The sequence below is a fragment of the Heterodontus francisci genome, chromosome 8, assembly GCF_036365525.1.
Source record: "Heterodontus francisci isolate sHetFra1 chromosome 8, sHetFra1.hap1, whole genome shotgun sequence".
Taxonomy (NCBI): Eukaryota; Metazoa; Chordata; class Chondrichthyes; order Heterodontiformes; family Heterodontidae; genus Heterodontus; species Heterodontus francisci.
In genome coordinates, this window is record NC_090378.1 from 66,765,429 (window position 1) to 66,777,988 (window position 12,560).

Consider the following 12,560-nt stretch of genomic DNA (forward strand, 5'->3'; position numbering starts at 1 on the left):
TGCCTTAAGAAATTTCTAAACTACCATCTTCCTCATCTTTGCCAAAATGCTTTCGTGGCTATAGCATATTACCATAAAAAAATTGCAGTATCAGTCTAAGAAATGTAAAAAATGAATCATTGCTGACACAGATTTTGAGATTTTGATCTGTTTAGGAGTACTGACTTCACAATTGTGGGAACTTACTTTGCGTTACTCTAATCTGATTGTCATAAAACAAGGAATAGGTCTTTCAAGAAAATTCACAGAGCTTCTTGTAAATAGCAAAATAAAACTTGCGGATTTGCAAGTTGAAAGCAGCTATTGTTTTCTAAGACTCCGTGATTGGCCAAATATTTGTATAAACCTCTTAAGTTTGTAATGCGATTGAGCATTGTTCTATATAATTCTTGTGAAATGCAAAAAACCACACTTGGTTTGTGAGAAGTGGAGTCGTCATTAACTGAATTACTCCAATGGCAAATCGGTAAGTTAGGATTTCTCAGTAGCAATTATTTTCAATTTGCATTATACTAAAATAAACTTTTTAATGGGACGAGCTTCAAAATATATTTAGTTGATTGTAGTACAATAATTCAATAACTAAGACATTTAAAATGCATCAAAACATGTAAATTTTACAGAATCGAACATCCAAGCGGTGGGTATAGGAAGTTGTTTGAAACAGTAAAGGAAACTGCTCAACCGCTGCCAGCCTGTGTTACAGGTTTGTTATTTATTATTTAATGTTGATTTTAGGAATCAAATTTGCAACTTTAAAGTGAAGTTGAAGCATCTGCTGTGCTATTTGTGCTTTAGTAGTTTCTATCGCAGCTGATTTGCATTTTCTTTACAATCAGCCTCATTAACATTCATCAGTAATGCACAAAGAAACTTCATATTATCAGTGATTTCTAGAAAAACATATCTGCTTTCTAATAATGGTGTGGATTTCATCTAACAGAAGACCAATGTCATTTTCTAAATGTTTTCTTCAACTATTTCTGTAGAAATGTATTTTATCTTGTTTAAAAAAGGGGAGAGCGATAAATCCAGCAACTACAGATCAGTCAGCCTGAAGGCAGGATGGGTATACTTTTAGAGACATTAATCCAGGATAATATTAATTGGCACTTGGAAAAATATGGGTTAATAAATGAAAGCCAACATGGAATTGTTAAAGGCAGATCATGTTTAACACAACTTAAGTACTGTGTGCAGTTCTGGTCACCTCATTACAGAAAGGATGTAATTGCACTAGAGAGGGTACAGAGGAAATTTACGAGGATGTTGCCAGGACTGGAAAAATGCAGCTATGAGGAAAGGCTGGGGCTGTTCTCCTTGGAACAGAGAAGGATGAGGGGTGATCTAATTGAAATGTACAAAATTTTGAGGAGCCTGGATAGAGTGGATGGGAGGAATCTAATCACCTTAGCAGAGAGGTCAGTTACAAGGGGGCATAGATTTAAAGTGATTGGTAGAAAAATTAGAGGGGAGATGAGGAAAATCTTTTTCAGCCAGAGGGTGGTAGCGGTCTGGAACTTACTGCCTGAAAGGGTAGTTGAGGTAGAGACCCTCAACTCATTCAAAAGCAGTCTGGATATGCACCTCAAATGCTGTAATCTGCAGGGCTATGGACCAAATGCTGGAAGGTGGAATTAGAATAGGTGGATCGTTTTTCGTCTGGCACAGACACGATGGGCCAAGTGGCCTCTTTCTGTGCCTTAACCTTTCTATGATTCTATGATTGAGTTCTTTGAGGAAGTAACGAAGAAGATTGATGAGGATAATGAAGTTTTGTGTGTCACATAATGGACTTGTTACAAAAATTGAAGTCTGTGGGACTAAAGGGGCAATAGCTGCATATATACAAAATTGGCCAAGGGACAGAAAACAAAGGGCAGTGGTGAACAGTTGCATTTAAGACTAGAGGGAAGTATATGGCGGTATCCTCCAGGGGTCAGTATTAGGACCACTGCTGTTTTGGATATATATTAATGATCTGGACTGCAGTATACAGGGCATAATTTCAAGGTTTGCAGATGGCACAAAACTCGGAAACTTAATAAACAGTGAGGAGGATTGTAACAGATTTCAGGCTGCCATAAACTGGTGAAATGGACAGACACGTGGCAAATGAACTTTACTACAGAGAAGTGTGAAGTCATTTATTTTGGTGAGAAGAATGAGGAGAGGCAATATGAGCTAAATATTACAATTTTAAAGGGGATGCAGGAACAGAGCGAGACCTATGGATCTACCTACACAAATCTTTGAAGTCAGCAGGACAAGTTGAGAAGCTTATTGGAATCCTGGTTTTATAAATAACTGGCTAGGTTACAAAAAAAAGGATAATAACTTTTTAAAAAACACTGTTTAGGCTCCAACTGGAATATTGTGGTCAATTCTGTGAACCACACCTTAGGAAGATGGTCAAGGCTTTGGAGAAGGTGCAGAAGAGATTTACTAAATGGTACCAGGGATGAAAGACTTCAGTTATGTGGAGGGACTACAGTTGTTCTCCTTCGAACAGGGAAAGTTAAGAGGAGATTTGACAGAGGTGTTCAAAATCATGAAGACTTTGATGGAATAAATAAGGAGAAACTGTGGAGCAGAAGCATCAGCGACCAGAGGACACAGATTTAACATAATTAGCAAAAGAACCAGAGGTGACACGAGGAGAATCTTTTTTTACGCAGTGAGTTGTTATGATCTGGAATACACTTTTTGAAAGAGGGTGAAAACAGATTCAATAGTAACTTTCAAAAGGGAATTAGATAAATACTTAAAGGGGAAAAATTTGTAGGGCTACGGGGAAAGAGCAAGAGAGTGGGATGTATTGGGTAGCTCTTTCAAAGAGCAAACAGAAGAACAATAAGCCTTTCTTGAAGTGGCAGTGGCACTTCTATGTTGTAAGGCCTTCTATGTTGTGTCATTCTATGATTCTGTGAAAATAGTGATCACTCTACTAATTTTGTTTATTATTAACAAGCATTATATGCCAAATCATATGCATATCTAATCACAATTATTTCATATAGTTTACTGAAAAGGGTCACATGAAGATGTAGGGCTAGAAATTCGAATGCAACCGAAAACGGGCCCAAAGGGAGAAGTGTGCACACAGCGTGTATCTGTTCACGATGCAAGAATCGTGTAAGATTGGTACTGCCAGTTCATTATAATGACTCAATGGTACAGGCAATGCTACCTGCATTACTCATTAGCTGCAAGCCTGTTTGTGGGGGCAAAAAGTCGGAATTCTTTGATGCCACTTCAAGGCAACCAGCGCTTCTTAAATGAGTCGCGCACTCTGGCTGCAAACGACACTTGTAAAGAGAGAAATGGCTGCAAAACCTGCAGATTGGGGTACCAGGTTCTCCGATGCTGCATTGGAGGCCCATGTCCAGATGGTGGACAGGAGGAGGGAGATCCTGTTCTCTCCAGGGGACAAAAGGATACTTCTTCCACAGCCAGTGGGAAGAGGTCACAGAGGATGTCAGTGCCAGGAGGTTAATTTCCAGAACATGGTTGCAATGCTCAGAGAATTCAATGACCTCACTAGAGTTATCAAGGTAGGAATCCTCCTCTCTATGCTCACACCTCCAGCCTCACTACTCACAATACCCACACCACCACCGCACCCAACCCTTTTCAGGTTCTTGTAATCACTGCACCACACTTCACTCCACCTTTTTCTGCTCACACTCCTCACTATTAGAGCCCTCATTTCCTCACATCTCACAATGCATACCAACTATTTAACCATGACAGGCACATTCTCTAGACACCTCATTAGATTGTCACTAATACCTTCACTTCTTTCTTGCCAGGAGGCTGCAATCGAAGGAAGCCAAGTCCACCTGTGCTCACTTTCTCCAATCAAAGAAAAAGTGCTGGCCATCACAGGCAAGGGGAGAATCATGGCCATGGCAAGTGGCAATGCTGGAGGAGATGTCATGCAGTGTTGCTTCACACCCTATCCTCAATCCCCTTCTTATTTCTATCTCACCCTATCAGTCTGCATGCCAAACTGCAATTGTTTTTACGAGCCACTTCTTTCTCTGCTCTCCCTTCACACTAAAATCTAACCCTTGTCCCTCTCTTTCATTTCAGGAGCTGAAAATGTGGAGATGCCACTGCCACTTCAAGAAAAGAAAGCCAGCCTTCCTAAAGTCGCAGTGTCACACAATCAGAATCTAGCAAGCATAAGCTCAGATACTGGTACAATGCATAATTTAGAGGCTCAGCTAGGGGATGTATTTTTCTGTGGTGAATCACCAGGCAGAAGTGTGCTGGAGCTAAGCCGGGAGACAGGATGCCACAGGTACCAACTCGTTGGAGGGTGACCGCCTATTAGGGGTTTCAGATGCAGACTATAAGGGCCCAGGCTTTTAAAGAAAGCTGGTGGGCATACACTGGGAAATGTTAGGTGCACTGGGCAGCCTGCCAGTGAGCTTACACACAATGGCTCAGACCATCAAGGAGTTCAGCTCCAAATTGTGTCAAGGCATCGCATGGGGACCATTTTGTCCAACATGGACTGAGCAGTCATCTCCAAGGACACAATATAAATTCTATTAAAAAACAAAAACTCAGCAAGTAAGATCCATCCATGGCTTACTAAGGAGATTAAGGATAGCAATAGATTAAAAGAAGAGGCTTATAATGAGGCAAAGAATAGTTCTAAGCCTGAGGATTTTAGAAACCAGCAAAGGACCACCAAAAAGTTGATAAAAAGGGGAAAAAAATAGAGTACGAGAGTAAACTAGGCAGAAATATAAAAATGGATTGTAAGAGCTTTTACAAGTATATAAAAGGCGGAGAGTAGCTAAAGTAATGTTGGGCCCTTAGAGGCAGAGACAGGAGAAACTATCCTGGGGAATAAGGAAATGGCAGAGACATTGACAAATATTTTTTTGTCTGTCTTCACAGTAGAGACACAAACTACATACCAAGAATAGAAGTTAATCAAGGGATTAAAAAGAGTAAGGAACATATGACCATTAATATCAACAGAAAAAGGATATTGGAGAAACTGAAGGGACTAAAATCCAACAAATCCCCAAGACCCAATGGTGTACATCCTACAAGAGTTGCAGAGATAGTGGATGCACTGGTTATGATTTTCCAAAATTCCCTCAATTCTAGAATAGTCCCAGAGGATTGGAAGTTAGCAAATGTACCACTACTATTCAAGAGAGGAGGGAGAGAGAAAACAGGGAAATATAGACCAGTTAGCCTGATATCAGTCGTCAGGGAAAATGCTGAAATCTATTATTAAGGACGTCTTAACAATGCACTTAGAAAATCATAGTATGATCAGACAAAGTCAACATGGTTTTATGAAAGGGAAATTGTGTTTGACAAACTTATTAGAGCTTTTTGGGGATGTAACTAATAGGGTAGGTAAAGGGGAACCAGGAGATGTAGTATACATGGATTTCCAAAAGGCATTTGATAGGTGCCACATAAAAAGTTAATACACAAGGTAAGATTCATGGAGTTGGGGTAATATATTAGCACAGATAGATGATTGGTTAATTGACAGGAAACAGAAAGTATGGATAAACGGGGCATTTTCAAGTTGGCAGGCTGTGACTAGTGAAGTGTCACAAGGATCAGTGCTGGAGTCTCAGCCATTTGCAATTGATATAAATGACTTAGATAGAGAGACCAAGAGTAATGTATCTAAGTTTGCTGACAATACAGAGTTAGATGGGAATGTAAGTTGTGAGGAGGACACAACAAGGCTGTAAAGGCTAGCCCTGGTGGAACCCAAACTGAGCATCGGTGAGCAGGTTATTGCCATTATCTTATTGAATAGCGGGGCAGCCTTGAGGGGCCGAATGGCCTACTCCTGTTCCTATTTCTTATGTTCTTATTTAAATGCCGTTTGATAGCACTGTCGAAGACACCTTACATCATTTTGCTGATGATTGAGAGGGATTGGGCCAAATAATTATAGGCCGGTCAGTCTGACCTTGGTGGTGGGTAAATTGTTAGAATCAATTCTGAGAGACAGGATAAACTGCCACTTAGAAAGGCACGGATCAATTAGGGATAGTCAGCATGGATTTGTTAAGGGAAGGCCATGTCTTACAAACTTGATTGAATTCTTTGAGGAAGTAACAGGGAGGATTGATGAGGGTAGTGCAGTGGATGTGGTCTACATGGATTTTAGTAAGGCATTTGACAAGGTCCCACATGGCAGACTGGTCAGAAAAATGAAAGCTCATGGGATACAGGGGAATGTGGCAAGTTGGATCCAAAATTGGCTCAGTGAGAGAAAACAAAGGGTAGTCGTTGGATGTTTTTGCCTATGGAAAGCAGTTTGCAGTGGTGTTCCACAGAGCTCAGTGCTGAATCCCTTGCTGTTTGTGGTTTATATTAATGATCTGGACTTAAATGTGGGAGGCATGATTGGGAAGTTTGCTGATGACCCAAAAATTGGCCATGTAGTTGATGGTGAAGAGGATGGCTGTAGACTCCAGAATGATATCAATGGTTTGGTTGAATGCACGGAAAAGTGGCAAATGAAATTCAATCCAGAGAAGTGTGAGGTAATGCATTTGGGGAGGGCAAACAAAGCAAGGGAATACACAATAAACGGGAGGATATTGAGAGGGGTAGAGGAAGTGAGAGACCTTGGGGTGTAAGTCCACAGGTCCCTGAAGGTGGCAGGACAGGTAGATAGAGTGAAGAAGGCATATGGAATGCTTTCCTTTATTGGCCAAGGTCCAGAATACAAATAAAAGCAAAATACTGCGGATGCTGGAAATCTGAAACAAAAACAAGAAATGCTGGATTCACTCAGCAGGTCTGGCAGCATCTGTGGAAAGAGAAGCAGAGTTAACGTTTCGGGTCAGTGACCCTTCTTCGGAACTGCCTGAAACAAAAACAAGAAATGCTGGATTCACTCAGCAGGTCTGGCAGCATCTGTGGAAAGAGAAGCAGAGTTAACGTTTCGGGTCAGTGACCCTTCTTCGGAACTGTTCCGAAGAAGGGTCACTGACCCGAAACGTTAACTCTGCTTCTCTTTCCACAGATGCTGCCAGACCTGCTGAGTGAATCCAGCATTTCTTGTTTTTGTTCCAGAATACAAAAGCAGGGATGTAATGCTGGAACTATATAAAATGCTGGTTAGGCTACAGCTGGAGTATTGCACAGTTCTGGTCATCACATTGCAGGAAGAACATAATTGCTCTGGAGAGAGTACAGAGGAGATACACAAGAATGTTGCCAAGGCTTGAAAATTGCAGCTATGAGGAAAGATTGGATCGACTAGGGTTATTTTCCTTAGAACAGTGGAGGCTGAGGGGTAACTTAATTGAGGTGTACAAAATTATGAGGGGCCTAGATAGAGTAGACAGGAAGGACCTGTTTCCCCTGGTGGAGAGGTCAATTACCAGGGGCACAGATTTATGGTGATGGGTAGAAGGATTAGAGGGGACATGAGGAAAACATTTTCACCCGGAGGGTGGTGGGTATCTGGAATTCACTGCCAGGAATGGTGGTGTAGGCAGAAACCCTCAAATCATTTAAAAGCTACCTGGACATGCACCTGAACTGCTGTAACCTGCAAGTCTAGGTGGGATTAAATTGGGCAGCTGTTTTTTATGGCCAGCGCAGACACAATGCACTGAATGGCCTCTTCTATACTGTAATTGTTCTATGGTTCTATGATGGGGTGGTAATTGGCCAGATCGGATTGTCCTTTTTGTGGATAAGACATAGCTGGGCAATTTTCCACATTGTCAGGTAGATGCCAGTGTACCCGTACAAGGAACACAGAAAGTTAGCAAACAGGTACAGCAAGTAATTAGGAAGGCAAATGGCATGTTGCCTTTATTGCAAGGGGATTGGAGTACAAGAATAAGGACGTCTTACTACAATTGTACAGGGCTTTGGTGAGTCCACACCTGGAGTATTGTATGCAGTTTTGGTCTCTGCATTTAAGGAAGGATATATTTGCATTGGAGGCAGCACAGCGAAGGATCACTAGATTAGTTCCTGAGATGGGAGGGTTGTCCGATGATGGGAGGCTGAGTAACTTGGATCTATACTCTCTGAAGTTTAGGAGAATGGGAGGTGATCTAATTGAAACATACAGGATTCTGAAGGGGCTTGACAGGGTAGACAATGAGAAGTTGTTTTTGAATATATTTAAGGCTGTGATGGACAGATTTTTAGTCCCTCGGGAAATCAAGGGATAAGGGGAGCGGCCAGGAAAGTGGAGTTGAGGTTGAAGATCAACCATGATTATATTGTTTGGCAGAGCAGGCTCGAAGGGCCATATGGTCTACTCCTGCTCCTATTTCCTATGTTCTTACATTCTTATGTTCTCATAATAGTGGATGGTGAGCTGCCTTCTTGAACCGCTGCAGTCCATGTGGGGTAGGTACACCCACAGTGCTGTTAGGAAGGGAGTTCCAGGATTTTGTCCCAGCAACAGTGAAGGAACAGCAATATAGTTTGAAGTCAGGATGGTGTGCACCTTGGAGGGAACTTGCAGGTGGTGGTGTTCCCAAGCATTTGCTGCCCTGTCCTTCTAGGTGGTAGAGGTCGCAGGTGGTACACACCTGCAGGTGGTGAAGGGAGTGAATGTTGAAGGCAGTGGATGGGGTGCCAATCAAGCGGGCTGCTTTGTCCTGGATGGTGCTGAGCTTCTTGAGTGTTGTTGGAGTTGCATCCTTCCAGGTAAGTGGAGAATATTCCATCACACTCCTGACTTGTGTCTTGTAAATGGTGGACAGGTATTGGGGAGGCAGGGGGTGAGTTACTTGCAGCAGAATTCCCAGCTACTGACCTGCTCCTGTAGCCACAGTATTTATGTGGCTGGTCCAGTTCATTTTCTGGTCAATGGTAAGCCCCAGGATGTTGATAGTGGGGGATTTAGCAATGGTAATGCCATTGAATATCAAGGGGAGATGATTAGATTCTCTCTTGTCTGAGATGGTCATTGCCAGGCACTTGTGTGGCACGAATGTTACTTGCCACTTATCAGCCCAAGACTGGATGTTGTCCAGGTCTTGCTGCATCTGGACATGGGCTGCTTCAGAATCTAAGGAGTCGCGAATGGTGCTGAACATTGTGCAATCATCAGTGAACATCCCACTTCTGACCTTATAATGGCGGGAAGGTCGATGAAGCAGCTGAAGATGATTGAGCCTAGGACACTACCCTGAGGAGCTCCTGCAGTGATGTCCTACAGCTGAGATGATTGACCTCTAGAAACCATAACCATTTTCCTTTGTGCTAGGTATGACTCCAACCAGTGGAATGTTTTCCCCCAATTCCCATTGACTCCAGTTTTGATAGGGCTCCTTGATGCCATACTTGGTCAAATGCTGCATTGATGTCAAGGGCAGTCACTCTCACCTCACCTCTTGAGTTCAGCTCTTTTGTCCATGTTTGGACCAAGGCTGTAATGAGGTCAGGAGCTCTGATGGAACCCAAACTGAGTGTCAGTGAGCAGGTTATTGCTGAGCAAGTGCCACTTGATAGCACTGTCGACGACCCCTTCCACCATTTTGCTGATGATCGAGAGCCGACTGATAGGGCAGTAATTGGCTGGATTGAATTTGTCCATTTTGTGGACAGGACATACCAGGGCAATTTTCAACATTGCTGGGTAGATGCCAGTGTTGTAGATGTACTGGAACAGCTTGGCTATGGGTGCAGCTAGTTCTGAAGCACAAGTCTTCAATACTATTGTCGGAATGTTGTCAGGGCCCACAGCCTTTGCAGAATCCAGTGCCTTCAGCTGTTTTTTGATATCACGTAGAGTGAATTGGATTGGCTGGAGACTGGCATCTGTGATGCAGGGGGCCTCAGAAGGAGGCCGAGATGGATCATCCACTCACACTTCTGGCTGAAGATGGATGCAAATGCTTCAGCCTTGTCTTTTGCACTGATGTGCTGGACTCATTGATGATGGGGATATTTGCGGAGCTTCCTCCTCCTGCTAGTTGTTTAATTGTCCACCACCATTCATGACTGGATGTGGCAGGACTGCAGAGCTTAGATCTGATCCGTTGGCTGTGGGATCACTTAGCCCTATCAATCGCATGTTGCTTCCTCTGTTTGGCGTGCAAGTAGTCCTGTGTTGTAGCTTCATCAAGCTGACACCTCATGTTTAAGTATGCCAGGTGCTGCTCCTGGCATGCTCCCCTGCACTCTTCATTGTACCAGGGTTGGTCCTCCGGATTGATGGTAATGGTAGAGTGGGGGATATGCCGGGCCATGAGGTTACAGATTGTGGTTGAATACAGTTCTGCTGCTGCTGATGGCCTACAGTGCCTCATGGATGCCCAGTTTTGCATTGCTAGATCTATTCAAAATGTATCCCATTTAGCATGGTGGTAGTGCCACACAACACGATGGTGGGTATCCTCAATGTGAAGTCGGGGCTTCATCTCCACAAAGACTGTGCGGTGGTCACTCCTACCAATACTATCATGGACAGATGCATCTGCGACAGGTGGATTGGTGAGGTTCAGGTCAAGGTCAAGTAGGTTTTTCCCTCTTGTTGGTTCCCTCACCACTTGCTGCAGACCCAGTCTGGCAGCTATGTCCTTTAAGACTCGGCCAGCTTGGTCAGTAATAGTGCTACCTAGCCACTCTTGGTGATGGACATTGAAGTCCCCCACCCAGAGTACATTCTGTGCCCTTGCTACCCTCAATGCTTCTTCCAATTTGTGTTCAACATGGAGAAGCATTGATTTATCAGCTGAGGAGGGGCAGTAAGTGGTAATCAGCAGAAGGTTTCCTTGCCCATGTTTGACCTGATGCCATGAGACTTCATGGGTTCTGGAGTCAATGTTGAGGACTCCCAGAGCAACTCCCTCCCAACTGTAAACCACTCTGCCGCCTCCTCTGGTGGGTCTCTCCTGCTGGTGGGACGGGACATAGCCAGGGGTGGTGATGGCGGTGGCTGGGACATTGCCTGTAAGGTGTGATTCCATGAGTATGATTATGTCAGGCTGTTGTTTGACTAGTCCCTGGGACAGCTTTCCCAATTTTGGCACAAACCCCCAGGAGGACTTTGGAGGACTGGGTTTGCCATTTTCGTTTCCAGTGCCGAAGTTGTTGCCAGGTGGTCCGTCTTGTTTCATTCCTTTTCTTAGACCTTGTAGTGGTTTGATACAACTGAGTGACTTGCTAGGCTACTTCATAGGGCATTTAAAAGTCAACCACATTGCTGTGGGTCTGGAGTCACACGTAGGCCAGACCAGGTAAGGATGGCAGATTTCCTTCCCTAAAAAACATTAGTGAACCAGATGGATTTTTACAACAATCAGCAAATTCATGGTCATTATTAGACTAGATTTTAATTCCAGATTTATTAATTGAATTTAAATTTCGAACCAGCACATTAGCCTGGGCCTCTGGGCTCCTAGTCCAGTGACATTACCACTACACCACCCCCTCCCCCTCCCCCTCCCCCCTCAATAGCCAAATGTGACAGTCAATTGGAACACAGAAAAGGTACCACAATGCTGCTTTTAGTTGGAGGGATATATGTTGGCCAAGACCCTGACAGAATTCTTGTATGCAATTTACTACATTCACTTACCTAGGCAGACAGAAATATAGTTTAATATTGTGTGCAAAAGACAGCATATTTCAACACTGCAACACACCTTTGCACTGTTCACCTTAGGTTATGTGCTAAGGATGGGAATAAGGGTTGAAAACCTTTCCTTCTGGTTCATACGTGGAGTGCTATCACTGAGTCAAGCTAGCACTTTAAATGCAACTTTTGTATATCTGCTTAGTGGTAAAGCAACTAGTCTAATAAAACCACGTAGACATTACCTGTTGATTAATTCACACCAGTTCTTCTTACCATCTAGGTGTGATTCCTTCATGGTTAAAGGGTAGCCTACTACGATGTGGTCCTGGGTTATTTGAGGTAGGCTCAGAGCCATTCTATCATCTATTTGACGGACAAGCTCTCCTTCACAAATTTGATTTCAAGAATGGAGAAGTCACCTATTACAGACGGTATTGTACAACTTATGCAATTCATATTTTCTGATATTAAATACCTGCCCAAACGGATTTTGAGAAAGAATTATCCCACTGTAGATATTAGCAAATTTGTAGAAAGGACATGAGACTATCAAATATCGCAAAACATGAGAGCCATTTTGGAATAAACATAAAAACATTTCATTATGACGTGTTCTTTTAGAACAAAGTTACTTTATTTCCTTCTAGATGGCATCATGTGCAAAATTACCTTCATTCTTAACCAAATTATGGAAAACCACGCCCTTCATAATTTTTCTGAAGACATTTTTTGGGTTTAGATTAGATTAGATTAGAGATACAGCACTGAAACAGGCCCTTCGGCCCACCGAGTCTGTGCCGAACATCAACCACCCATTTATACTAATCCTGCACTAATCCCATATTCCTACCAAACATCCCCACCTGTCCCTATATTCCCATACCACCTACCTATACTAGTGACAATTTATAATGGCCAATTTACCTATCAACCTGCAAGTCTTTTGGCTTGTGGGAGGAAACCGGAGCACCTGGAGAAAACCCACGCAGACACAGGGAGAACG

At 43.1% G+C, this 12,560-nt stretch overlaps 1 protein-coding gene across 2 annotated transcripts in view; it reads left to right on the forward strand.

Annotated features, from left to right (window-relative positions):
- The first annotated feature begins 637 nt into the window (after window positions 1–637).
- Window positions 638–12,560, forward strand: part of LOC137372539 (retinoid isomerohydrolase-like) — a 46,152-nt gene continuing 34,229 nt past the window's right edge. For both annotated transcript variants that reach the window (XM_068036432.1, XM_068036433.1), the window contains exons 1-2: window positions 638–706; window positions 11,838–11,988. The gene's annotated coding sequence lies outside the window, so the exon portion shown is untranslated. The remainder of the gene's footprint in view (window positions 707–11,837; window positions 11,989–12,560) is intronic.